General features: G+C 42.9%; 1 protein-coding gene across 6 annotated transcripts in view; it reads right to left on the bottom strand.

Moving 5' to 3' along the window:
• Positions 1 to 17798, bottom strand: part of znf536 (zinc finger protein 536) — a 234253-nt gene that overhangs the window by 131282 nt on the left and 85173 nt on the right. The window contains exon 5 of one of the 6 annotated variants that reach the window (XM_076733827.1): positions 16444 to 16574. The exons of the other annotated variants lie outside the window; for them this stretch is intronic. The gene's annotated coding sequence lies outside the window, so the exon portion shown is untranslated. The remainder of the gene's footprint in view (positions 1 to 16443; positions 16575 to 17798) is intronic. 6 annotated transcript variants of the gene reach the window in all.

Here is a 17798-nt window from a genome sequence, read left to right as displayed (position 1 = left end):
CCTTCTGTATTCAAACTTACACAAAAGACACTCTTCTGTAACTGTCCCTTTACATAGTCTTACATGCAAACACATGCATATGAACACACTCATACACACAGACATACAGACTCCTGTGTATGTGGATGTTATAATGGAATGATATGCTCTGCTGTGAATTATATATATCAGAATGTGTCAATGTAAAACATTGAAATGTGCAGGGAAGATATTCTCCTCTCTGTATTTCCATTTGATTGGCTGCTAACGTAAAACAATACATTAGTAAAATCCAAAACAGTTCAGCTGTGGCCTTTAGGGTGGAGTGATCTGTATTTATAAGAGGCACAACTGCTGTCATTAGTGTGTAAGTGGTTGCTGAGGGTTGCTTGGACCTTGCAACTTTTATTGTTTATGACAGAAATATCTTGACATTTACAGTAGCATTATGAAAATGTCTGTGACCGGGGGTCTGGCCAAGACAAGCTAGCTCACTGCTAACTGCTTGTGCCTGGGACTTGATGGAGAACTGAAGAGGCTGCATCAGTTTCAGTCAGATTTTCTCTCTCCACACGCACACACACACACATACAGCATCTCCTCCATGAGTTCCAGAGCAGCCCCAGGGTGTTGGATGTGGACAGTGGTGAGAGGTGGAGCTGGGGTGTGGGTGGTTATAATCTGCATGCCCTCTGCCGTCTCCCATCACCGCAAAACCCCTCTTCCTTTCTGCCTCACCTCCTTGGCAATCCCCACTCTCCCCTCACCCCCACACTCCTCCCATCCCTCTCCATATTTTCTCCCCCTGTATCTGATTAAGTTAACAATGTGGTGTTATTTGCATGCTGATTTCGCAGACCCCGACCCCACCCCCCAACACCGCCACCCGCTCTCTCGCTCTCTTTCCCTCTGTCTCTCTCTCTCCCTCTCTCTCTCTCCTCAATTCTCTGACAAACAAGAGAGGCAGGATCAGAGTAATGTGATAGCACAGCAGCCAGCCAACGCAATCTGCCTCAAAGACCAGGTGTTCGCAATCCACCTCCCTCTTAATTCCTGCCCCCATCATTTCTCTTGTTTTTATTCCTGTAATTCTTCTCTTTTCTTCCCTCCCCTAGTTCTTCTTCTTCTTCTTCGTCTCCTCTCATCTATCCCTGGTGTGTTTATAAGGTTGTATTATAATCAAATCTGGAGCGAGGGAGGCCTGTCTTTTTTTATTAATTATAGGCCACAGATGATGTGAATGTATTCCGAAAGCATCTTCAAAATAGGTCGGCGGTACAGTTTGCTATTCTTATCACATTTAAATGTCAACACGGTGCAAAGCCCTACAAATTAGTTCAGGCAGGCTTCAACCCCCATTTAACATTTAAAGCGCCATTCTGTAGGGCTCAAAGAGCGATTTAAATCAGTTTACACACACACACACACACACACACACACATATATATACAGAGATAGCGCTTCATCTTTCAAACTTCTCATTTCAACACAGACATTTAACTGCCAACCTTTGCCTGAGAGAATTCAGTGCACCAACGAGAGGAAGGGAGGGAGCAAAAAAGCAGGATGAGAGAACAAAAAAGAGATATAAAGCAACAGAAACAATGCATTAGCTTCATGAATAATAAATCTGCCCGTCTATCCGTGCAGAAAAGATCCAGGTTTTCAGCGTCTCTGCATAAATCCACTGTCCGAATGAATAAATCAGAACAGGAGGACATTTTCTTGAGCTCTAGCCTATCACTGGTAAATAACAACAATGATCTGAAACACATCTGTTCATATGCCGTGCCAGCTAACCCCTATAGAGTATCATAAGACAATGGAAGCCTAGCATTGTTGTTCCACATATTGGTGGCTAGGCATACCAAATAGAGTTTACCCATCTTACACACACACACAAACACACACAGATCTATTGACAGAAATGAACACAATTAACAAATAGGAGTCACGTACAATCCACTAAAAAACAGCCAACATTAGTATCCTCAACAAAATTACAACTGTATTATCCCTGTTTCAATAGGAAATGTGAGACGTCTTGCTATGAATTGAAAGCTTGATCTTGAAAGCTTGGTCGAACATGACAACTGGATATAATTGAGAAAATACAATATGTGAAGTTTAAGAACCATGGCTTGAATCCTGATTTAAAGAAAAAAAAAATCTAAATCAAACTTTTCTAAAAGTCACAGCACCTCTTGAGTTTTATCTATAAACCAATAAACAGAAATCCAAAGCCCTTCACATTTGTCGCGGTTTGCTTGACTTCCCAAAATGGATCAAAAGTGCTTTGGTTTGATGGAATCAGCCTGGTCATTATAATTAATAAAAGTCTGGTGGCACCACATGATGACATCCTCAGGCCTCTGCACTGCAGCTCAAAGAATGAGAACATAATATGCAACCACAATGCCAGGAAGAACGCTGATGAATCTGTAAATCCAGATTCATTGAAAACATTTTTTAAATCATTGTGGATACTTTTTTAAAGATGTTCATTTCTAAATATCTATTCCTGGCAATTACACTGTTGAGGAAGGTCGGGTGGATGGATTTTTTTTTTTACTTAGGTAATGCATTTAAGTTAGGTAATATACAAAACAGTATGTGTTTTAAACCAAACCCTTTCTGACTGTTTCATAACTTTAACCATGTGACGACGAAGGTGTAATACTGGTACTGGTGCTGGTACTCTCTAATATATATCAATTTGGGAGTGAATGGCAATAGCCCTATTGACTCAATTAGGTATGAGGATGTGTTGTCCAATACAATATCCACTCATAACAACTGAAGCATTGACAATTTTCTACTGTTATAATCGGGTACTTACAGCACTTGGTTAAGATTAAAGAAACATTGGTCTTGTTTGATTATTGAAAAATTGAAAATGACTTGAAGCATGAGACACATCATGTTTACTGAAAGCACATTTAATTGAAATCACAATCTTTCTCTAACCTTAACTGAAGAGCTTTTATTGTCTAAATCTAACCACACGTGGGGCGTGGGACATCTCTTCTGGCACACTGAGGAAGATGTGGCTGAAAGCTCTGGAAAATGCTGCTAAGTGACCCTCGACTTAAGCTTTGTCAAACTACTTCCATGTCATTTACTTGCAGGGTATACTCTCTGCAGAGTGTAAATGTAAATGAAGCAAATGCAAAACAAAAACCCACCAAAGTAAAAAATAACTGTGGTTTGGAGAAAAACAAACAGACCGTGTGTCATCACTCTCTTAAAACTTTACATGTGATATGATGCAAGAGCCCCAAGTCAGAGGGGTTATAACAGGGGAAAGGGTTGATGTTCAGGCTTAGGGAGAAGCTGGCTCTGTCAAGCTGTTTCATGCCATTGAGATGCAGGATCAACTACAAGCCTAGGAGTCAACACACACACACACACACACACACACACACACACACACACACACACACACACACACACACATACACACAAACACAGAGCCCTGGAGCAGTGGGCTTGTTATGAGACTTGCTTTGCATCGTTACACTACTGACCCCAGTTGTTCCAATGACTCCATGAATGTCTAGGAAGGACCAACTCAAGCAAACAAAGCAGACAATCACAGATTTGCAGTAGATAAGAAAGAATATAACAAAAGTCCATAAAAAGACATTTATGAAAATTTAAGAAGCCTAAATGGTTATCCACGACACTCACACGCTCCTCTATTGAGTTCAGTCCATTTTAGTTATTTGTTAGTCTAACATTACAGTATATACGCATAAGTATATATTAGGTAGCCTAATATGAGAACAAGAGCCAGTGTAGGGGTCACAGAGAGACTTCAGTATCAGCTTACAATTGCCCTATTACATCAGCATAAGTAACTGAATCCAAAGAGCTAACTAGCTTATAAGAGACCCAATCCCTCTGACTGGCTTTCCTCTACCTCTAGGCTTGGCTATGACTCTTTCTCATCCAGCTCAAAGCAGAATGCTCTATGGGTGGGCCTAATGTGGACTCACTGAAATGTCAAAGCATTATATATCCTTTTCCGCACAGAGTGGCCCCTAAGGGTTTAATTGACTATGCTGTAAAGTGAGTTGGAGAGCCGCGAGAGAGCACGATGAAGATGAATATGTTTCATTAGAGGGCAAACAGAGCCTGATGGCTGGAATTGGCATTGAGAGAGCAGGAAGGGTCTAATATGGATAAAACACACATTTATCCTTTCACAATCCACAATGAAATGTACAGGCGTATCTGTCCATACCTTAGCTAATCACCTTCTGTGAACTTACCACGGTAGCAATTCATATTTAACATATGTTCTTTTCACCTCTCTCCTTTTTTCTTCTCTCCTGGTTGGCCTGTGTCTTTCTCTGAAGCAAACAAGGAGGGAACGAGCTTCCAATAACTGCCTGGCAACTTCAAATACTTGTCAAACAAAGAACAGAGCAGGAGACAGAGGGAAGAAGAGGGGCCCCGCTACTATCCCGCGGCCTTCGTTTACCAATTATACTGAGTACCTGCTGACAGGTGGGTTGTCACAGTGTCTGCTTAGCCACCCAACTCCCCTCATCTTCCCCCTTCAACATCCCATCACTTTCCATCCTGCTCTTTCCAGTTTACCACGTGCTGTGGAGAGGAAGCTTCTCGCACCTCCAGGCAAACAGAGCAGACAAAAGAAAAGGAGGATAAAGAGGATGTGGAGGTAGAGAGTGGAAAGTTTGTCTTCGAGACTCAGGCTTTGATTTTGGAAACATTTAAGAGCGACAAGACAGATGATGAAAAGGTTATCGGAGTTAAGGTGAGGAGTTGAGGGAGCTATCAACTGCTCTCTTGCAGAACTTGCAGAAGACTCTCCAGGCCCTACTAGGCCTAACCACTTTGAGACTTCATTTTTCCTGCAGTTTTACTGTGGAAGCTCACAACGTGCATCATTACCAGTGCACTGTCAGAGCCCTAACACTCTCTTTTGAAGCTAAGGCCAATTGAAATTGTTTCCCTTTTGTTATTGAAGATTGTGGTGTCAATATTGTCATAAAGTAGCCCACGACATCGTAAGTGCACAATTTTAACTTGCTCCAGTTTTTGATAAAATTCAGATATATTGCTCCAAACATTTATCAATTTCTTCTCTCACTTTTTCACAAAGACTCTCCAATAGCTTCTCTTTCCTGAAACACTGTGAGGAGGTTTGAAGACAGGGGGCCTCCCCCACCACCACCACCCCCTACCCATTTATCCTCTGTCTTGCTGTCTCAGAAACTCAGCCAGGCAACGAACACGACTGAGACAAAACATAACCATAATGGCTCATTAAAAGGAATGGAGACGACTTAGGCAAACAAAGCAGCCTTCACTGGGCTGTCACCGAAACTCCTGTGATGGTACGTCCAAACTCACACTGGTGACAAGGAGGCGAAAATGTCTTCCTCCCACCGAAACTTGCAATGGTTTGGAGTGTTTTGACTGAGCTTGACATGTCTCTGTATTTGTTCAGTGACAAATCTAATGTGTGCACAGCAGAGTGACAGACCACTGTACTCCAGATGGATGAGAAAAGTTTGTTTTTCTCTACCTCCTTAGAGAGGAGGTGTAATTCAAGAAGTAGGACTCAAGTATTGTATGCCTGCAAAAATGCCCCCAAAAATGCATGGTGTGAGACTCATTGGTTTGGGAATAAGGATAGGTTAAGCCAATTATTTACCTTAAAAGCAGCTGGGGTAACTGTCAGAAGATTGGGTTTGGGTTAGGATTGAGGACTCAAAGAAAAGCTTCAGTGCTTCTTGTCATGGATTCTTGAAGTCTCTGAACTTTGCCAGAGGGATTAAGACCATTCCTCCAAAGGATATCCCTTCATTTGGTCTTTGATGATGGTGGCGTAGAGAGCAAAAGTCACCATACAGCACATGCGTTGTTTTACATTTGTTCATCTCGTCTTTAAAATTGCGTTGGCTATCTGGTTGGCGGTGTGTTTTGGAAAGAGGCAGAAGAGGAACAGACCAACAAGCCAATCATCAACAAGTAGTCACAGGCAGTCAGCACTGCCTCTCACTGCGACATTTCAGATTTCAAGAGGCAAGTGCCAGATCCACGCGTACTGTGACAGCACTCTCTCTCACACACACACACACGCTCTACTATTCGTTTAAATAATGAAGTCCCATGTGTGTTACATCCAAAAACCTCTTTGAAAATAAGAGGCTGCTGCTCACACAGTACATAAGAGTTTCTTTACTTTACAGCCAATAAAAGTAGTACAGAGTGCAAACAGAAAGTTTTTGTAGATATTGGAGGCAGCTTGGGATCATAGACCTTGAAACATATTCACACTTTTCATGGCAAAAATATATTGAGAAAGATAGTGTGCTTCTCGTACCAATAAATGGGAAATAAATGGCATTACTCAGTAACACGGTGCACTCTATAAAATCTATCTTGATGTCTTACATGTAAGAAAGTAGAGTGCACTCTACTGAAGTTCTTCAACTTCTTTTGGAACATGTTCCTCACTTTTTTCTGACTGAAGCTAGTGTGTACAACTAATCCCATAGGCCGCCACTGACCCAGCACCTACTGCAGTGAAAGTACAGTCGTATCTGCTTAGCAATCCTCCAGTAATTAAGGAAGGCCCGCACCATGCCTAAACCTCTCCCTGACACAGTGTTGTGTCTGCCCTGCATGGAGACAAGGAGTCATAAGAGGCTTAAGACTCATGTACCTGCTGCTGTGTGTGTGTGTGTGAGTGTGTGTGTGTGTGTGTGTGTATGTGTGTGTTTGCAGAAAAGAGGGACAGAAGATTAAAAAAGTGATCGGAAAAGTAGAATTAACCACCTTTACTGCTTCCTTAATTACTGTGAAGTCCACCTCAGTGTGAGCAGCACTTTAAATACCCTCCAACTCCCAAGAGGCCCTGAAAATTCAACTTGTAAATGAACGAGAACACACACACACACACACACACACACACACACACACACACACACACACATGCGAGCACATGCATACGCGCACACACAAATTCTTTACACAGAATGACCAAATACTGAACCCGGCGGTTCTCAGAAACTGTGCCAAACCATATGTCCTTCTGCGTATATCAGGATCAGACTAATTCATTTTGATGATAGCATAAAAATGATATCTTCAACAAGAAGAAGAACAACAAAAAAGAAAAATGAAAAAGAGGAAATTTCAATACAGCGAGAACAGACGGAGCTGGTAGGAAACAGAGAAAAAAGAAAGCAACCACAGGAGGAGGAAAGCCTGTGGGGAATACATGTGATGAATCCAGGTCTTAGGGGGAGTTCCAGGAGAGTAAAATAAGGTTCAACCTCAGTAGGATCAGCATCCAGGGCAACATTACAATAAAAGTAGAATTTTTTGACAGGGATGAAATGATCTGTAATTAGAACACACAAGACTAACAGCAAGTTCAAAGATAACGTTTTTTTTTCCCCAGTTTGGATGTGGTTTGTATGGATTCCAAGGATGGCAAGAGTTAAAATACAGAACAAAAGAGAAGGAATAGGAAATGAAAACAGAAGGACAGCATGCTCTTTAAGGAGAGAACTGAGAAATTTTAATGTCGAGGTGGTGGATCTGAAAAAGAGAGAGAGAGAAAAGGTGAGAAAGTGACCTACGGATGGTTCAGTGGTTTAGAGAAAGTAGACAAGGTGAAGCCTGCTGTTGTTAGAATAGCAGGGGAGACAGAAAAAGAAAGAGGGAGAAAATGAGAAAGGGGGAGAGTAACAAAGCAAAGGAAAGGCCCAGTTGAGGCTGAGAACTATGGCAGGCAAGGGTGCATTGGAAGAAAAACATGAAAACAAAGTAAACAAAATGGCTGAGGGGGCAAGCTTAAACAAAGACATGGCATCAATTAAAGAGGTGAGTTAATGTGAGGAGCTCAGTTTTAGAAATTCACAGGAAAAGGTTCCAGGAAATGTAGCTATGTTGACACTTCATGCTTCCCTTTACAGAAAGACACTCCTAACAGCCCGCTGTTCAGATCTGTTCTCTCTGTTTGTGTTAAGACGGCTCGCTCAGAGAGTCAACGTGACATGCACCACCACAGCAAAACAGATTCATTAATGTGTTTAGTTGTTTAACAAATTGTAATATTATCATGATGACTAAGCCTCAAAAAATAAATCTGTTACCTTTGCTGTCCAAATCAGGACCAAAATATATCTTAGAAAATATACTCTATACACTTTGTGTGTAGGTGCACAGCAATATGCATCAAGCTGGACACACTTCTAATAAAGGCTGAAGACAGAAAGCGTGCTGTAATTTTTAAAATACATCTTTCCTATTTTCCAGGGGCCACTTGGCTTCAGTTTATTTTAATATTCTAGCAAAATCAAGACTTGAAACTTCCTCAGTGTCAGTAATGGAGTCTGATGAAACACAATTGTAGTTAGCTTTAATAGTGTTAAACACAGTGATCTGTGAATCCTTCCTGGTGGTGTATTGACGTGCTGCAGTTAAGGTCTGACATCAGAGCTTTGGCATTCAGCTGCCACATAACATTGCATTCATAAGATACATTATTTCAAAACTTATTAGGGAATACAAATAATTATCACGTAGGTCATAAAAAGACAAACATTTTGAAACTTGTATTGAACGGTCTAAGAAAATCTTATTGCAGACTTCAAACTGGAAGACAAGACACATGAATGTACCATTCCTCTATGTTGAACTTTCATGTGTGCACTCATTGAATGATTGGTGCTGGAGGACCCATATACTATGATAGTAAGCATTATTGTTTACATTTTCAAACTGTTTTTGGAGGAGTTACAGCAAGACAGCAATGCTGTGAATGAACCTTGGTATCTGTCTGACATGCCACCCTGATTTCAGCACTCTCTTTCAACAACATTGTAAAATTGACAAAGTTCTGCATCCATCCTTGCTAGATTGTTTTGGTCAGAAATGTGGTTTTCACCTTGCTGATATGTGCCATCATAAAAATTTGCTTTCCCACCACTGCACTGAAGCAGGGCACCTGAGTCTTAGAGGGTTATGCCTATACTCTTAGAATCTGGAGTCACGGTACGAAGCTATCATTCTATTTCATATAGGCTTAGCCCTTGAAAAGCTGTCACTGTTGGGTGAAGCTGAAGTAGTCAATGCCCACTGTGATACCGAGGTCCACAAGCAGCTAACACACACCCATTCAGAACCACTGTGTTATCCATGGCATGGCACCATCCTTGCCAGGGATAATACCATGTCAGGAAAAAAGGGGTCGAGTGATATTGGACTCCATCCACATAATACTGCCACTGCAGAAGGGTGGGACATTGATTATGTACCATAATGGTCCCCATGCAGCCCACTAATCCAAGATGATGGGATTAGAAGTTCACTGTTCAACATGTGCATAAAAGCAACAGATCTGACAATGCAAAATCTATCATCTACAACGTTTAAAACTGAATGAGTCAGGGAGGACTCTTTGCATAGATAGAAAATGGATGAAAGGGCATGGAGAAGCCCAAGATGCAGCTGTGCAGATGTCTGTCACTGTCATCCCTCTAAGGATGAGCGTAATACGCTTGTGGAAGATGCCTGGACGCCCTGCAGAGGCTCCACTCCTGTCGGAGTTGTGGAGACGCTTACTCTGCCTCATTTATGTGAGCCGGGAAGAACCCCTCAAGTGAAATAATTCTGAACCGAAAGAAAGTTCATTAGGACTTTGGATGTAAATGAGGTTTTGGCTGCACAACATTTTCTCTTATAGAGAGGCAGGATGGTGAGACCAAAGTGTTTTAACACTTTCTGTACCATGGATAGCTCCAGATAGTTTGTGTAGAGTGACAGAGGATTCTCCCATCTTCCCCCCACCACCTGAGACTCGCACATCCTACCCCAGCAAGAGAGAGACACATCTGCGTACACCGATATGTAACATTACTCTCCTGAGGGGAGCCCCCGTTGATAGAACACAGGGAGTTTTCCAGTGTCTCAGGTTTGACTGCAGTGAGGGAGGCATGGTCAGCATTCACCTATTGTAGCGAACTGCATCAAGGGACAGATGGTCAAACCACCTCTGGATTTTTGCTGGAGCCCTAAGAGGACAACCACGTGGCTTTCTGACATCATACCCAGCAGGTGCATCACTGACAGCACCCTCATTACTCTGTGGGGCAAAATGTGTGACAGCAGAGTTTAGCACATGCAGCTTGGGTTGGGATAGCTTCACTTGCATGGTGGCGGAGTGCACCACATCCAGGTAAATTAATAGTTGGGTGGGAAGCAGAGAGCTCTTATTCCAATTTATGGTGGAATGTTTGCATGACTTCCATTGTGTGACGTACAGCTTTCTCATTGGAGGGGGCCATGAGGATTAACTTGTCTTTGTATAACAAAACCATGATCCCTTTCTTGCCTAATGGCCCCTGCGCTGTTTCCATACATTTGGAGAAAGTGAGCAGAGCCTGAGAATAGCTGAATGGTAGCCAGTTATACTGGTACTGTACTCCTTTGAAGGAGAAGCGCAGGAATTTCCTGTGCCTGGGAAAGACAGGGATGTGGAAATGCGAATTTCTCAGGTTGATGGAAGTAAACCAATCACCAGTGTACACGTATTCCAGCATGACTGATTGTCAACATATTGAAAGGCGATGTCATACTGTACCTGCTGAACAGAGACTGATCCAAAATCTGCCTCATCCAGTGTGTTTTCTTTGGTTTGAGAATGGGAATAAAACTCCTCATTCTTCTCTCCTGTAGGCACGCAGGACAATGTTTTCTTCCTCAGAAGCACCACCAACTCTGCCATCAGGGCTATCATCTCTGTCTGAGATGACATTATCATTTACACCACACCAAGAAATGGGGTGGGGGGACTGGGAAACTAGAGCATGTAGGCTCTTGAAATTAGACTTGACATCCATGTATTCATGGATAGCAGGCTTTGCCATGCTGAGTAGTGCTTTGTAAGTGGGTCCACACATTTGAGGAGCGACTGTTGATAGAATTTGCAGCCAGCTGATAGCCTTCTCCACAACTGTGCGAAATGATTGTTTGTCCATCCACGCCCATGGGAAGGCCATCTTGAAAGGGGTCGGTGCTAGCCATGGTGCTGCAAATGGCTGCAGTGTGACAGTGTCAGTGTTCAGTCCAATATGTTTAAAAAGTGAGTTTGAAACAGGTCGTGCAGAATTGCTAACTCAACCAGAAAAGTGGGAGGTTGGTGATTATTCTTTATGGTCAGTAACGCACATTTTGTCAAGTGAGGATTTATTTCTCATGAAAAAAAATGTGAGGAAGTGATTCCACTTCATCTGCTGCACTGTGTGTCTGTGTGTGTGTGTGTTTGTGTGTGTGTGTGTGTGTGTGTTGCAGTGAGCCTCTGTTTTGTGACTGGCTGAGAGGAAACTGCTCTTTAAGGAAAAGTTGTTTAAGTCCTGTACAGGCCCACTGTATTTCCTCAGCTGAATTGAGACACGTTCCCCACATCCTGTCATTGCCACTGCCTCTTGCTTTGTGTGGTGAGATGCAGAACCTGATGAGCCGTGGCCACCTGAAGAGGACACTGCAGCGGGGGAGGAGGTGGTGCTGCAGCGGGTACATGTAGAGGCACAGCTGCAGCAAGGACTGCAGGGCCGCTCTGTAAGTGAGGACCGCAGGCCTATGTTGTTCTTAGCTGTAGAAATCTGAGCAGCACACTGGTGAAAATGGTCAGAGAGATGTAAAGTTGATCCTGAGGAGTCAGCAGTGATGGCTTGCACCTGCCGAAGAAGGCTGCCTTGAGGAGAAGCATGGTATGGAAGCATGTTCTAGCAGCAAGACAGATGGAAAACCTTTTTCCATGTCTTTGTGGAGTCTGGTGAAAGGCTTGTACCTGGAAACTGGTGCTTTCAGTTTTCTGGACTTGCAAAATACTGCTTTGGAAAGCACTGGTGGATCCTGGTTGTAAATGTCCCCAACTAAGAGCCTGCGAACAGGTACAGATTTTTCTGCTGGCATCACAAAGCACCTTAGATCTGCTGCCTTTCTAATGATGCCTGGCAAGTCCTGGAAAAGTCCTTTGTTAACCAATACATGGCTGGCAGACTGATGCCCAGGAGAGAGTTGCTGCAACGTAACTGACGGGGAAAGCTGCAGATCAGAAAACCCGTCCTCATAACCAGAACCCAGGTCGCGGGGATGTGAGAGAACCTCCAGAAGATGAGAGCATGAGACAGAGGGAATTGAGATGTCTGACTTATACCCTTTGTCTGGGCCCTTTTCTGGGATCTCTGGGAGGTCACAGCTGATGATTAACTTGTTTGTCTTGTCCTCTGGAGGGTTGCCGCCGCAGTCTTCCCTGCTTCCTCTGCATTCCACCTGGAGCACCATGAAGGTGTCAGCTCACTGCTGAAGCTTCTCCACACTAAACAAGCAGGATCCAGTGGAGTTAGAGCTAACCCAGCATGCTCAGCAAAGAGGCAAGCCTTGCAGCAGGGGCAATGGTCTGACAGGGTGTAGCTGGTTTAACAGGTGAGACTTAAGCCAGGAGCTTCAGAACGGCTGAATTTCTTCAACTTCACTTCTGTTCTTCATTTGTTGACCACATGATGCTGAAGAAAATCTGGGAGCAAAGCTCAGCTTCTGATAATGTTGTATGCTATACACAAGGACCTGAGAGAGGCAACTGCACAGTGTGCAGTCGCAGGAAGGAAAATCTTCACAACTGCGCAAACGACAGAGGATAAACCCAACAGTGAAAGCTACTCAAGGGCAAAGCCTATACAAAATAGAACCACTGGTATGGTCCTTTTTTTAATATTATAGTTGTATAATACTTTCCCTTTTTACTGTACAAACACTGAACGTTTCTAAAAGACTATTGAAAAAAAAAAAAACGTAAAAAACACTACGTGGATTTGAACTACAGATTCAAATTGCATCTAATTCAGTCTTCTCCAATCTGAAGTCAGCGCCATTATGTCAGAAAACACAACATAATTGTCTTTCAGTTGACAAGAACTAAAAATATACAAACAATAGCTTTGAGATGAGCAGAGGCAAAAAAGGAGAGAAAATGTTTTGTCCTTCAGCCATGTTTTCACTCCACTTTCCCACCCCATGCCAGTGACTGCAGAATAAACGGATATGTGAATTAAACCCCATTGTTTTAAAAAGATCTGCTGCTAAATTTAGGCTCTACTCTTGTTCTCCCTCAATGTGAAAGAATGTGCCAGTTATGTTTGTGTGTTTTATTTTCTTCCTTTCCTTTATCCCTCATTGTAATCTGGGGCTACATACATCTCATGTTGTTTGAACAAGCGTGAGTGGTGTATCTATGCATGTGTCAAGGCGAAAGGAAAAAAAAAAAAACACATACACACACATATAGTTCAGCCATGCGATTTTTGCAATTAGAAAAGACACAAAAATAATTATTCTGCAGCGCAGTCAGTCGACATATCCTGAGTCGATGATGCACGGATCACGTGTTTAATAAAAAAGGTTAATCAGTTGTTAATCAGAGGATTAATAACTTGTTATTTTCTTTACAAAACCATTAATATTATGCCATAAATATTTAATGTTGATAGGTCTTTTTTTCTTTTTTGGTGGGAGAGGCGGTGTGGGCATGGGGGTGGGGGTGATATGTGCTTGGTGATGCAGGGCAGAGTGAGCAATATCCAGGCATTAATGTGCATTAATCATGCTTTGGTGAAGACAAATAAATTCATTCATGTTTATTAATACAACCTTGGAGAAAACAATACTCTTTACATTATTCACTGAGTTATTAATAAAGGATTTATGAACATGAGGACCACAGGACAGAGGCTGGGGATCAGGATGAAAGAAAGGCAGACCAAAAAAAAAAGGTAGAAGTAAGGAAAAGACAGAAGAGGGAGGTCAAAGGCAGGAGCACAAGTTCATTAATGTTTAGAAAGGAAGGGGTACAAATGTTCAAGGAGGGGATGATATGTGTGTGTGAGTGAGTGAAACGGAGTGAGAGTAGTTCACCACTGGAAAGCTGGGGGTTAAACATTTTCTGCCCTCACTCTTTCTCCTTAACAAATTACCCTGCCCGTTTGCTAATCAAAGCAAAACAAATATTGCTTTTCATTCGCTCGATTTGTTTGAATGAACATACAGACATTCCCAAAATACTCATTCCCTGCTCAAATGTAATTAAATTGTGCCTTTAGTGAAAACATGCAGTGGTACTCCAATTAGTTGTGTTTTTGTCGTTGGGTAAAGACGGAGAATGGCAGTGGGTGCGCCCCGGGCACCTCGGGGTCCCGAAATAGTATGTCTTGGTGGGTGGGTGAGGATGAAGGGGGGGGTGAGAGGTTGTTAGACAATATTTGGGTGCACAAGGCTGACTGCAATGACAGAACAAAAGTGTCTGCAGAGTTGGTGGATGATTTAAACATTTGATATTTTCTTTGCTGTGGTATTACTGTCCTGGTAAGTAGTGCTGTGTGAGGTGTTTGAGATGACAAACGTCTCAGTGACTGTCCTGGCAGCATAGGTGGCTTGTTCAAGAGCTTAAAAATGACCAATGTTACATTTCTTTATTCAAACAATGAATATTTTTTGGGGCACCTTAAGTGAAACAAGAAAGCAGACAGAAGAGACCTGACAGAGTGTGAAAAGAGAGAGATCTCTATGCGCTAAAGTAGTTGTACCTTTCCACCAGGGGCAGTGCCTTTTAGAAAAGAGAATACAAATAGATTCATTTCATGCCGTACAACTTCATTTTAAGTAATATTACAATGTTTAGAGAATAAAACGCATAAACTGCCCTTTTCAAACATTTGATAATATTATGTTTGGCTCACTGAATGTAAATTAAGCTTTGTGACTGGTGGGGTGCCATTTGTGCGCCCTCTATTGACTGGTCATCGCTGCGTTAAGATACAGCTGTCATTTGGGAACAAAAACACGTGGCTAATGTTAGGGGAAAATTGTGGCTATAGCTAATGAAAAGGTGAACAGGCCTGTCTGGCTACATAAAGGGCACAAGACTTTTTGCACTGGCACTGACTGCTAGTGTAATTCCATATTCAAACCATGTGCTCCATTTATTTTCAGCACTAACTGTCAAATAAAGGCAAAATGCCAAAAAAAAAAAAAAAAAGATCTTTCAGAACAAAAGACAATGCCGTAAGAATGGTGACAAACACCGATGCATATTTTCTGAAAATCATCTTGGTGCTCTATTTCTACTAGCTTTCAGTGATGCCACCAGAAAATCATATCGACATCAGTCCAAATGATGGAGAAAAAAAGGGGGAAGGTGTTTCAGAGGATTGTGTCAATGATGTGTTAATCCACAATAGTAGTGAAGATGGGTTTTGTGTACTGCCATCCATCCGTGAATCCATCTTCTTATTATTGTCGTCCTCTCCTTCTCCATCTTAAATGCCTTCTTTTTCTTCTCTGTCTTAAGCTCCAAATTGTGTTTTTATTGAAGGCCTATATGGATCGCTCAGCAAAATGTCATCCGTCAAGCTGTCGATGAATCTATCCTTTCATTTAATGATCAGCCTACCTGATGTGCATTTTACATGGCTCCATATACCTTTAATGGGAATCAATGGAAAGCAAATAATGCTGGAAGCCAGTAAGCTGCATGTCTGACGGACGGATGTGGACACAGGTTATTTGTCAATACATACAGCTCTGTTCTTAGCTGCGGCTTTGTACTGTATATGTCTGCATGAATGAGGCTGCAAAGGTGGCTCGCTGCAGGTTAGAGACCGGTTTACATATGAATCTGTACAATCCCGCTGCTACGTTCTCCCACTTGCTTTGTCTTCATAAACTAAGGAAGAGATTGAGTGAAAGAGACAGAAAGACAGGAGAAGGTGGAAATGATGAAGGCAGAAAGAGAGAAAGACAATTAATGAAAGAGGAGGAGGAGGAAGAGATGGAGGGCAGGGGGTTTAAAAAAAAAGGATGAAGTGAAAAGGGCCAAGAAGGGAGAGGGAAGGGAGGGACGGCCATCCGGCATGGTTTCACTTAAATACTGATTTCATCATACGATTGGGGTGGGGGTGGGTGGGAGGGGGCTGATGGTGACTGTGGTTGTGGCAGCTCTAAAACACATAACTTTTTACGAAGTGAAAATCAAATATTAAAAATGACAGGCCTTATAAGTGTGCTGAGTGAGCTCGGGTCACGGAGGGAGGGAGGCGCGGGCGGCTTGTCAGCTACTATCTGTCAGGGCGAATTAGAAACAATCAGGGCCGAGTGAAAGGGAAGGTGATTGTTATTAAGCGGCGGGGCCCTGCGAGCGGGCGCCCCAGATGTGGCCGTGCATATAAAAGAACAGGAAGCCGGCAGTTTAATTCAGGAAGCTTGCCGAGGCGAGTGAGCAATGCCACAAAGGAGGAGAGGGAGGCGGTGGGTGCTGAGAGGGGGGACAAAGGATATGAGGGGGTTGGGGCTTCTTGTCACTAATATGCTGGAAGTTACTTTGATAACACATTAGGTCTTTTGTGGAATTGTGGAATGACGCACCTTCCTTTTTATTTTTTGGGGGCTTTTTTTCCTCTGCTCATCCATCTCTGTCCATCCCGCACAGGGAAGTGGCAGGTCAGCCCATGGAGAGGGCAATAGGAAGAATCATGGCTGCAATCTAGATAAGTTGACTTTAACACACACACACACACACACACACACGCACGCACGCATATATGAGAGCAAGGTGCGGGGGGAGACAGCCAAGCCCATATATCAATTACGACCTGATATCCTGGGAGGATGGTGGGACGGAGAGAGAACCCCTGAGCAGATATGTGTGTGTATGAGTGTGTGTGAGCTCCAGTCTGAGCACCCAATCCCCCTGAACACTCTTCAAATCTTTTTTTATTTTTTCTCTCTCCTTTTATAATCACCTGACAGTCCCTCTATGTCTCTCCCCGAGCTGCTGTCAATGTTTGGTCTACGTGCACAGACTTTTTTTCCCGCGCTTATGGACAAGCACATTGATGGACATGGACATGACTCGGTTTTGACTCCTTTGGGAGTCCTGTTATCTGTCAAGTTGCCCCCCTACCCCTCTAAAACTCCTCTGAGACACACATCAACGCCCACAGATCCCTATCAGGGAGAAGGGGAATGAGTGGGTGCAGTGGGGATGTGAAGGGGGGTGCTGTGGAGGAGGGGGGTGTTGGTTGATGTGTACAATATGTTAGTCAAGGGAGGGTGAAGTAGGGAGTGACAGTAATCTGCCAAGAGGCTGTAGACTCAAAGGCACATTGGCCACACCGCCACACAAACTGTGACCCACTCACAGGAAAAGAAGAAAAACTCGATGTCTCAATTTCACTTTTAATTTGTTTAATGAATATCAAACAAAGTCTGATCACATAATTAGGAGGAATAAAAACACAAGTGCTAGATTTACTACAAGCTTTATTTGACCGTACTGCAAGCCAATCACCCCCTTCCTCTGAGACAGAAAGTCAAGTGGATTCATTGCCTCTAAAATAGTTTCACTTAACACCAGCTCTGTGAAATCAATGGGAAGTACAGCAGGAAGAAAGAGCAGAAATGAAGGAGGTTGTTAAGATAGTTTCTTTCATATAGTGCTTCTGTCTCGGAGCGTGAAGGGCTTTGATTTCTATTTACTTTGTAGTGAGAGATATCGCAAGAAATTATCCCTCCCCTTAAGAATCACTGATCATCCAATAGGTTGAAATAAAGCAGACTTGTCACATGCTCTCTCTCTCTCTCTCTCTCTCTCTCTCTCTCTCTCTCTCTCTCTCTCTCTCTCTCTCTCTCTCGTCGTCTTTATTGTGGTGATCAGTCGAACACTTGCCTAACACAAGCCATCTCTGGTTTCCACCTCCCAGGTTTTTCTCTCTATTGCC

Source organism: Chaetodon auriga, chromosome 1 (assembly GCF_051107435.1).
Source record: "Chaetodon auriga isolate fChaAug3 chromosome 1, fChaAug3.hap1, whole genome shotgun sequence".
In the NCBI taxonomy this organism is placed as follows: domain Eukaryota; kingdom Metazoa; phylum Chordata; class Actinopteri; order Chaetodontiformes; family Chaetodontidae; genus Chaetodon; species Chaetodon auriga.
This window is presented reverse-complemented; position numbering and strand designations above follow the sequence as displayed.